A 10,220-nucleotide genomic window follows, 5' to 3' on the forward strand; every position below is an offset into this window, starting at 1 on the left:
TTTTTTTTTATTTATTTATTTGAGACAGAGAGAATGAGAGAGACAGAGAGCACATGAGAGGGGGGAGGGTCAGAGGGAGAAGCAGGCTCCCTGCCGAGCAGGGAGCCCGATGCGGGACTCGATCCCGGGACTCCAGGATCATGACCTGAGCCGAAGGCAGTCGCTTAACCAACTGAGCCACCCAGGCGCCCAGGAATCTTAACTGAAGAGAGATCTACACTCTTGCTACTTAAAATGGGGTCCCTTTAGATAAGTGGAATTTCAAGCTTCAACCCAAACTTACTAAATCAGAATCTGCATTTTTAACAAGATGCCTAGGTGATTCCCATACACATTCAAGTTTGAAAAGCCCTGATCTACAAGATAGGAAAACTGCTTAGCTGGTAAATCTTATGTCACCATGTTGCAATCTGTGTTGTTTTGCATGGCCGATTGATATGTAATCAGTTTGTCAACCTCTATGATTATAAATTTATGTCCCACAGTAAACTCAATCAGGGGTTAAACCACTTGTACTCCACTGAACTTTTCCAAGAAATCTCCTTGGAACCAATGATGTTGAGATTCTTTTAAATAAAAGATTTGCTCTCTGACTGTTGGATAAAAGATTCATTTTTCCCTTATTGTGACAAAATATACATAACAAAGATTTACCGTTCAACCATTTTTAAGTGTGCAGTTCGATAGCAGTAGGTACATTCACATTGTTGTGCAACCATCACCATCATCCATCTCCAGAACTTTCTCATCTTCTTTTTTTTTTTTTAAGATTTTTATTATTTATTTATTTGAGAGAGAGAATGAAGGAGAGAGAGCACAAGTGGGGGAGGAGCAGAGGGAGAGGGTGAAGCAGACTCCCCGTTGAGCAGGGAGCCCGATGCGGGGCTCGATCCCGGGACTCCAGGATCATGACCTGAGCCGAAGGCAGACGCTTAACCGACTGAGCCACGCAGGCACCCCACCTTTCTCATCTTCTTAAACTGAAACTCTGTGCCCATTAAATAATAAATCCCATCGCCCCCTCGCCCCAGGCCCTGAAAACAACCATTCTACTTTCTGTCTCTATGAACTCTAGGTGCTTCATATAAATGGAATCGTACAGTATTGGTCCTTTTCATATTTGGTTTATTTCACCTAGCATAATGTCTTCAAGGTTCATCCATGTTGTGGCTTGTATCAGCGTTTCCTTCCTTAAAAAAGGCTGAATGACATTCCATTGTATGTGTCTACCACATTTTCTTTTTTACCATTCATCCATCAACGGCCACTTGGGTTACTTCTGTTTTAGCTATTGTGCATAATGCTTCTGTGAACATGGATGTAGAAAGATTCATTCCTATAATCAGCATTCATACCAGGCATGCAGCTCCCTTCTCCCAGCATCTCCATATTATTTCCCAAAGGTGTGCCACAATAAACATAAAATTCACAGCTAATGGATGTTCTCAATGAATTTTCTTTAATGTATCAAGTCTCTAGTTGACTCCTCATTAAGAAAAGGGAATTTGCTGTTGTTGGGAATGAAATGTCTGTTCCATTTAGTGTCTCTTTCTGGGAGCAAGGGCCTCCTGAATATAAACTCAGAGCCAGAGCCAAGATATTAATCTGTGAAGCTCAAGTATTGATTTGGTGATGCCATTCTCTTCCCCTGATGCTATTCCTATCAACTCAAATTATCTCTCTGAATATAAGAACCATTTTTTTTCTGGGTGCACCGGGCAGCTGGTGACAAGCTGCTTGCTGATGGACTGTGACAGAGATGAGCAGTCAGCTGCTCCTGGGCAGTCGAGGTCCTCCCTGCCAGAGTGTTGCTGGTCAAAGGAATTTGCAGTCCTGAAGCCAAGGGGCGGACCGACATCCACTTGGACAGACTCGGGCCTCCAGCCTGATTTCAGTGACCCCCAACAGCGCTCAGAGAAGGGGAAGAGCCCTTGAGCTTATGGTGGAATTATTCTAAAGAATTATATAAAGGGTGTTATCTCCTCAGATTATCATATTTCTTTTCTGGAATCTCCAGTTGACCTGTGCGGCTCCAGGAAGCTGGCGGGACAGCTTTCCCTCGGTCATCCAGTGGAGGCGCTCTTACACTCTCATTTCATGCCCACTGTGTTTCACCCCTGGGTCAACTCTTTGGGTTATCAGATATGTGTGTGAAGAAGAGAGGGATACAATCACACCAGCTCATTTGGAAAATAAACACTGAAACTGGATTTCATTTTCTGTGCAATCACTTTGGCTTTGAAACTAAATCTGGACGTAAAGACGGGAACAATACAAGTTTCCAATTTTCATGTTAATTCCTGGCCCTCGAGGATGATTAACTATCTAGAAACTGAAAACACGGTTTGGACTAATCTTTTATGAGATCTGATTAAGAGCTTTACAGCGAAGATTTGCACCACATTAGAAAGGCTCAAACAATTTAGGAGAGTGCACATGTAAGGAATTTCCTTTTACCCGATTATAAAAGAAGAGCTAGAAATCACAGCCAACTGCACAAGAAAGGAAAGGGTAAGGACCAGCCTATTTGATCCTAAGGAAAAAAGTTTGCATGTTGGTGAGCACATTTGAAGACTTCCCATGAGAACCCCTGTCGAAACCAAAAGACATAACATGTGATGAGGTTACATGCATGTGGAGTCACAGCAGCATGCGATATGTTGTAAGGATCCAAGGGGAGTCTGGGGACCTGCATAAGATCATAAAATATCTGTAGGCCACTGCTTAGGATTTACACTTTGCCTCCTCCTGGGTTTTATCCTGATCTCTCCACTTGAAACGCCTTCCCCTGTCCTTTTCCCTCTCCATTAATACATGCTTATCAAAATCTCTCCACCCGACACCTCACAGACTGACACCTCTTAGCCATAATCGTTCTTTGCACCCTTTCAAAATGTGTGTGTTTTGGACGCCTGGGTGGCTCAGTCAGTTAAGCATCTGCCTTCGGCTCAGGTCATGATCCCAGTGTCCTGGGATCGAGTCTCGCATCGGGTTCCCTGCTCCCTGGGGTGTCTTGCTTCTCCCTCTGCCGGCCACTCCCCCTGCTCATGCTCTCTCATTCTCTCTGATAGATAGATGAATAAAATCTTAAAACAAAAACCAAAATAAAAACACTGCAATGTGTGTATTTTATATGTCCTAGGTCAGCCTACCTGGCGTTAATGATATATTTCTTAGTGGTCATTTTCAAGACATTTTCACATGTGTGGTTTGTGCTCTTAAATCAGTCCATAAGTTCTTTGAGGTAGGTACTATTTGAGGGTGTATTTCTGTAGGGTGTCCTAAAGCTCAAACTTTAATATGCATGGGCCTCAATAGGGGATCTTGCTAAAATGAAAATGCTGATTCAGCAGGAATGGGATGGGGCTGAGATTTTGCATTTCTGAGCAGCTTCCAGGTATTGCTGCTGGTTGGAGGACCACCGTTTGAGTAGCAAGACCCTAAAACACCCAGGATGATGCCTCAACATAAACAAGTAAAACTTTTTATTGGTAGTAGTTCCAGCCAAATTTCTCCTGTGAGACCCTGACCCCTTCAAGTAAATGCTACCTCACGATCAAAGGTAAGTCCTCTTCCCTTGGGTCATGACACTGCCCTCTAAACTAACTGAAGCCTGAGGACATGATTCTGTTATAATGCAATTGTTTGAATTTGTGTTTAAATTCGAGCAGTATGAGTGGTTTTACTAATGTCATTTGAGGGGACTGGTGAATTATTTGGGTGTGCATGGCCCAGCCCTGATACGCTAGGCCACTCTTGATAAGAGCCACAGTTAATACTAGCTGATCCCATAAACTAGAGCCCACACTAGCCTGCATAGAGTGTGGAGAGCCATAACTCTCCTTCTGGATAAGGGGCCCTCACTTTTCTCCCAGATGGGTTAAGCAGGTGGAGGCCGAAACCAAGCTTACTTTTGTTGACCTGTGTCCAGTTAAGTCTCTGTTTCCTGTAAGAAGTCCTGCTCAGTCAGAGGCCAAAAACCCCACCTTAGTTTCACCTTCAAAACTAGGAAAATCAGTCTTTGACTATACTAAGCAGACTTCAGTAAATGCTTTTGAACCAGGAGGTTCAGACCAGAAGGATTGGCGGGCACGAATGAAGCTACAGAAATGTCTGACTGGTCTCATGACCTGGCACCGATAGGAGGCCAGTCCAGCCTCTCAGGACCTCGGTTTGCTTATCAGCATAATCAAGGTGTTGGACTGGAAGCTTCTTATCAGCGCTAAGAGTCTGTGGTTCTGATCACCATATCAGGGAAAGGCAGGGGAGACAAGAATTCCACACTTGGCTCCGTGACAGCAGTGTGCCTGGGAGCCTCTTGGGGGGCTCTTCTCCTCTTGCTGGTCTCAGCCCCAGTGCTTGTCCTAACCAGGCACTAAGTTACCCTTTCCTAGACAATTGGGTGCCTCACATCCGCCAGCCTGGTGTAGAAAGGCTTGAAAAGATATACCCTGTGCTGCCACCTAATGGCTCCGATTCTCTCCAGGCGATTCTTCAGCACCATTTGGATGTTCCAGAATCTCTAGGCCCTCTATAAAACACAATCCACCAGCGATGAGAACCTAAGGTGAGAGAATAAACATAGGGTACCTCCAGGGGCCACCTCATCACGGGAATCAGGGACTATGACTGTAAGAACCATAACTTTTTTTTTTTAACTTGGTGATTTCCTCCTTGTTATTTCCTGTCTGTTGCCCCGTAATGATTAACAGTAAAACTCTAAAAACAAAAAGGGCCAAGGTGTTTGTTTTCAAGGGCAGCAAGGAAGCAAGGAACTGGGGGAGACAGCACTCCAGGGGCTGGGGTAAACAACTCCAGGGGATGGAGTGGGTGGAAGGAGCTGAATAGCTGGAAGGAAAGCAGGTTGAGTCCTCAAGCTCATTTGAAAAAGGAAAGAGGGGGTGGAATAAAGTTGTGTTCTAGTGGGAATGAGGGTAACGGTCTTAATAGCGTTGTCATTCTTTCCTGTTTTGTCTTCAGATGTACCAGTCTATTTTCAATCCAAGAAGATGAAGCTGTAGACTAGTGTTCTAGTTCAGGGGACTTTGTAGGAAATGATACTCCTAGAGTGAAGATCCCAAATACAAAAGTCTAAGGTACCTGGCTGGGGTCAGCCATGGGTAAGACTATCGCGAGTGGGGGACTGTGGGGAACTGGGGAGCACTTACCCCATCTGGGGAGGCAACGGCTGCTCAGCCCTAGGTGGTTATGGCCCTAACCAAATTGTATGCTCACATTGCCTGATCTTTCAAATCTTCAAGAGAAGCTGGAAATTTAGATTATTATGTGAAGTCTCCTTATTTTTAAATGTTGGCAGCTAATGCTACTTTTAAAACAAACAACAGCAACATTGTGTGGGCCAAATAAAACATGTCAATGAGACATATTTAGCCCAAAGGCCAACTTTTTGAAAACTTGGACCTAGAGCAGTTTGCATTCTGGAATCTCAAAGCATTAAGAGGCTCCTTGTGAGGCATATGGTCTGTCAACAATAGCAAACTACAATCAAACAAGCAAATGTCAGATAAATTGGGGAAGTATTAAATGCTTTGTGTTTAGATTTGTTGGTTTGTTGATTTATCATATCCAGGTGAAAGCTTTGAATACATTCATTCAATGAATCAAGAAGCATTGATTGAGCACCTAATATATGCTAAGCAATGGTAAGTAAAACTTTTTCTGTAAAGGGCCAGATAGCAAATATTTTAGGCTTTGAGGGCCAAATCGTCTCTATCACAACTACTCAGCTCTGCCAGTTGTAGTTACAAAGCAGCCTAAGACAATACATAAACAAGTGGTGTGCTGTGTTCCAATAAAACTTTATTTACAACAGACAGCAGTCCAGATTTGGCCCCTTGGCTATAGTATGCCTATCTCTGATCTAGAAAATCTTAGGGAATTTGAAGCCTAATGCAACAGTTTTCTTTAAGGAAATCTACATGTTTATGCTTTGCCTATTCAGACAAGGAATTAGGGTGATATCACTAAGATTTTAAGTTATATTTATAAGTAGTTTACCCCAAATATTACTCTGTTATCATTTAGTATAATACAGGCTATCATAATTATTCTATAAACATTAACAAGTTACCATAAACATTGGAAATAATGCTGGTCCAACCAAGCTACTGAAGTTAGTTTGGCAAGACTATCTGAATATGAATTTAATTTAGGATAATTTTTCAGAAGGAGAACCATTTACGTGAAAGAGTACTGAATAGTTGACTGAGCTAGTTATCTTAATGGTGTGATTCAATTCCTGTTTTGATTGCATGTGAAACTTGTGAAGAGATAACATAAAGCTGAGCAAACCTGCTTGTCCTCTGAGTCCTATGGGACTTACTAACTACTTGGAACTTTCAAAAAGATGTTATAAAGAGAACAAATGAAGAATATATCACTTTTATCTTTCTATTCTCAGTGAAGTAACTGTACATAGAAGATGCTCAAAAAATTTTTGCTTTATAAATGGAAGGCAACAGACTTTGGTTGGCCATGGTAACTGATTTAGATGTCACTTTTGTGAAATATTCACTAAAGATACCTAGCTATTTACAAGCCTGTAGATACTGTGTTTTGGCGCCCAAAAGCTCTTTGTAGCTCCCTTCTCCTTCACTTTCTTCTACTGTAGACTGCCTTGCAGGGAAAGGGACCATGATGTTCCAATTCTGGCCAACCAGATATAAACATAAGGATCTGCTTGGGGCTTCTGAGAACATTTCCTGATAGGGACTGATTCAGTTTGACCTCTTATCCCTTCCCTCTTCTTCCTGACACAGATACAATACCTTAGAAGTTCAGTAGCCATCTTAGAATGGGACAAAAGTGACAGACTAAGGATGGTGAAGTAAAAAAGAAAGAAGAAGCCTTGACGACATCATTGAGCAGCTGCATTAGCCCTGAACTGACCACATTTGGGTTTATTACATGAGAAGAAATTTAGTCCCCGTGGGGTAAAGCCATTGTTTGGCCTTCTATGACTTGCAACCCAACCCAATTCTATCTATTTGGGGGCTACTTAGAGTTTCCTTCTATTCTTTTTCTTTTTTTTTTTTTTTAAGATTTTATTTATTTATTTGACAGAGAGAGATAGCGAGAGTAGGAACACAAACCGGGAGAGTGGGAGAGGGAGAAGCAGGCTTCCCGCAAAGCAGGGAGCCCGATGTGGGGCTCGATCCCAGGACCCTGGGATCATGACTTGAGCCGAAGGCAGACCCTTAACGACTGAGCCACCCAGGCGCCCTGAGTTTCCTTCATTCTTATACTCCATCAGCATTGCTCAGGAGATGAAATTTCCAGCATCCAATGCAGCTGTATTAATTTTCTGACTCTTCCTGTGCCACTTTGGAAAGTTAGGTTAAAGACATTTAAAATCTTGTTATAAACTCAAATAATATATAAAGATCAAAATTCGTTTGTATACTTAGGAAGAAGTCCTATTACAATACATCAAGTTCAAAGAAAATGTTTTACAACATAGCTTCTAAGAGTATCAAAGGTATTGTCAACAGATTGTTTCTGAACTTGTTTTAGGTAGCAAACACTTTATGCCAACAAACTATCCAAAAAGTATTTAATAATATATGAATATCGTCTACTTTTTAGAGTTTCATGGCCCCTAAACCATCATATTTTGTGACATATACATTAGCTTTTAAAGACCTTTGAAATCTTGGATTTTAGGAGCACCCAGTTGCCAAAATTTGGGCAATTTGGGCATCAAAAAATTAATGATGGAAATGGATTATAACACATTAAATGAAATGTAAAAATATCTATGAGTTCACAGTGATTCAAAAGCATGCCAGCTAGTAAATGTAGATGAATAAGGGAGTTTGCAACTGCCAATATAGTAATTGCTTCAGTGTACCATCATTAACAGATGCTAAAGCTATTGAGTGAAAGGATGGTAGGGAACAAAATAATCACATGGCTTCAAAGTAGCATCTCAGAGATCAGTTAATAATTCCAAAAGGAAGATGTACCTTTACCATGGTGAGACCTGGTAGACATACTCTTCCAAGCAGTCAAACTTCGGCATCAGCAATGGTAAGACGATGGGCACTGATCTTACACACTAAGAGGTGCACAACACCCCCTAAGCAGAATTCTTTCCTGAATCTAAACAAGGAAATAGTCAAGCAAATCCAGAATTTGGAAAAAACCTGTATAAAAAAAAAAAACTAGCTTAAAATGTCAAGGAAACCACCAAAAGGCAGAGATTTTTCTTGGCTAAGAGGGAGTAAGCAGATAACAACCAAATGCAATGTGTAAATCTTCATTAGACTGCACCTTAGAGGAGAAAAAAGTCTGCTTATGAAAGACATTTTTAAAATCTTAAAAAAAAAAAAAAAAAAGGGACACCTGGGTGGCTCAGTCCATTAAGCATCTGCCTTCGGCTCAGGTCATGATCCCAGGGTCCTGGGATCGAGTCCCGCATTGGGCTCCCTGCTCAGCGGGGAGCCTGCTTCTCCTTCTGCCTGCCGCTCCCCCTGCTTTTGTGCTCTCTCTCTGACAAATAAATAAATAAAATCTTTTTTTAAAAAAAAGACAATTTTAAGACCATTGGAGGAATTTGAATATAGAGAATATATTCAATTGCATTGTTGAATTAATGTTAATTTTCTTAGGTGTGATAGTAGTGGTACTGTGGTTATTTATTAGAATGTCTTTTTTCTAGAAGATCCATATTTTAGGCGTTTAGGGGTAAAGTGTCATGATGACTGCATCCTACTTTTTTTTTCTTTTTTTAAGATTTATTTTTAGGGGCACCTGGGTGGCTCAGATGGTTAAATATCTGCCTTTGGCCCAGGTCACGATCTCCAGGTCCTGGGATCGAGCCCTATGTCGGGCTCCCAGATCAGCGGGGATTCTGCTTCTCCCTCTTCCTCTGCCTCTCCCCCTCCTTGTGCTCTGTGTGTGTGTCTATCTCTCAAATGAATAAATAAAATCTTCAAAAAAAATTTATCTTTAAGTAACCTCTACACCCAACATGGAGCTCGAACTTACAATCCTGAGATCAAACGTTGGGGAATATTAAAGTGGAGACTTAGATACATAAATGAAAGGAGCACAAAGATTGGTTTAAGGGGTATTGAGATAATGTCCAAGTTTTCTACACTATTCTAGGATATGCTGGTTTGGTTTCACCTGGAGAATCCTGCACCTCTTTATCACACAAAGTTGTATCGCAGGCAGACTAGGCTGAATCCCACCCAGGGTGATCACCTGTCCCGGTTTGACCAGGACCAAGGGATTTCCCAAGAATGGGACATTCAGTGCTAAAATTGGGACAGTCCTGGGCAAACTGGCTCTAAGGTCACCCTAATATTTCTACTTACCACCTATGTGACCTTGAGCAAATCATTTAGCTTCCCAGAGTCTTGGTTTCCTCATCTATGAAAAGGAGATTACATATGTGCTACAAAATGGATGAACCTTGAAAATATTATGCTAAGTGAAAGAAGTCAGACACAAACATCATATATTATAGGATGATTCCATTTATATGAAATTTCCAGGATAGGCAAATCCATAGAGACAGACAGCAGATTAGTGCCTGCCAGAGCCTGGAGGGTATGATTGCTAAGGGGTATGAGATTTCTTTTTGGGATGATGAAAATGTTCTAGAATTAGACAGTAGCAGTTGTACAGCCCTGTGCATATACTAAAAAAACCACTGAATTGTACATTTTAAGAGGGCAGATTTTATGATATATGATGATATCTCAATGAAGCTGTTATTTAATTGAGTAACACAGCATCACCAACAATTCCACTCTTAGGAATAGGTAAATCTATAGAGACAGAAACAAAATTAGCAGGGCGCCTGGGTGGCTCAGTCGTTAAGCGTCTGCCTTCGGCTCAGGTCATGATCCCAGAGTCCTGGGATCGAGCCCCGCATCGGGCTCCCTGCTCGGCGGGAAGCCTTCTTCTCCCTCTCCCTTTGCCCCTCCCCCCTCCTCTCCTGCTCGCTCTCACTCTCTCTCTCACTTTCAAATAAATAAATAAAATCTTTGGGCGCCTGGGTGGCTCAGTCGTTAAGCGTCTGCCTTCGGCTCAGGTCATGGTCCCAGGGTCCTGGGATCGAGCCCCGCATCGGGCTCCCTGCTCCGCGGGAAGCCTGCTTCTCCCTCTCCCACTCCCTCTGCTTGTGTTGCCTCTCTCGGTGTGTATCTCTCTGTCAAATAAATAAATAAAATCTTTAAAAAAGAAAAAGA

General features: G+C 42.0%; 1 protein-coding gene across 2 annotated transcripts in view; it reads left to right on the forward strand.

Moving 5' to 3' along the window:
* The window catches only part of YPEL2 (yippee like 2), a 95,411-nt gene extending 88,377 nt beyond the window's left edge, over positions 1 to 7,034 (forward strand). Inside the window, exons 6-7 of one of the 2 annotated variants that reach the window (XR_014140688.1) lie at positions 5,591 to 5,663; positions 6,780 to 7,027. The gene's annotated coding sequence lies outside the window, so the exon portion shown is untranslated. Of the gene's footprint in view, positions 1 to 5,590 lie in introns of both variants that reach the window. The other variant, XR_014140687.1, reaches the window with a different exon arrangement.
* Positions 7,035 to 10,220: the final 3,186 nt, after the last annotated feature.

The sequence above is a fragment of the Leptonychotes weddellii genome, chromosome 15 (genome assembly GCF_054177405.1).
Source record: "Leptonychotes weddellii isolate Sample4059 chromosome 15, ASM5417740v2, whole genome shotgun sequence".
Classification (NCBI taxonomy): domain Eukaryota; kingdom Metazoa; phylum Chordata; class Mammalia; order Carnivora; family Phocidae; genus Leptonychotes; species Leptonychotes weddellii.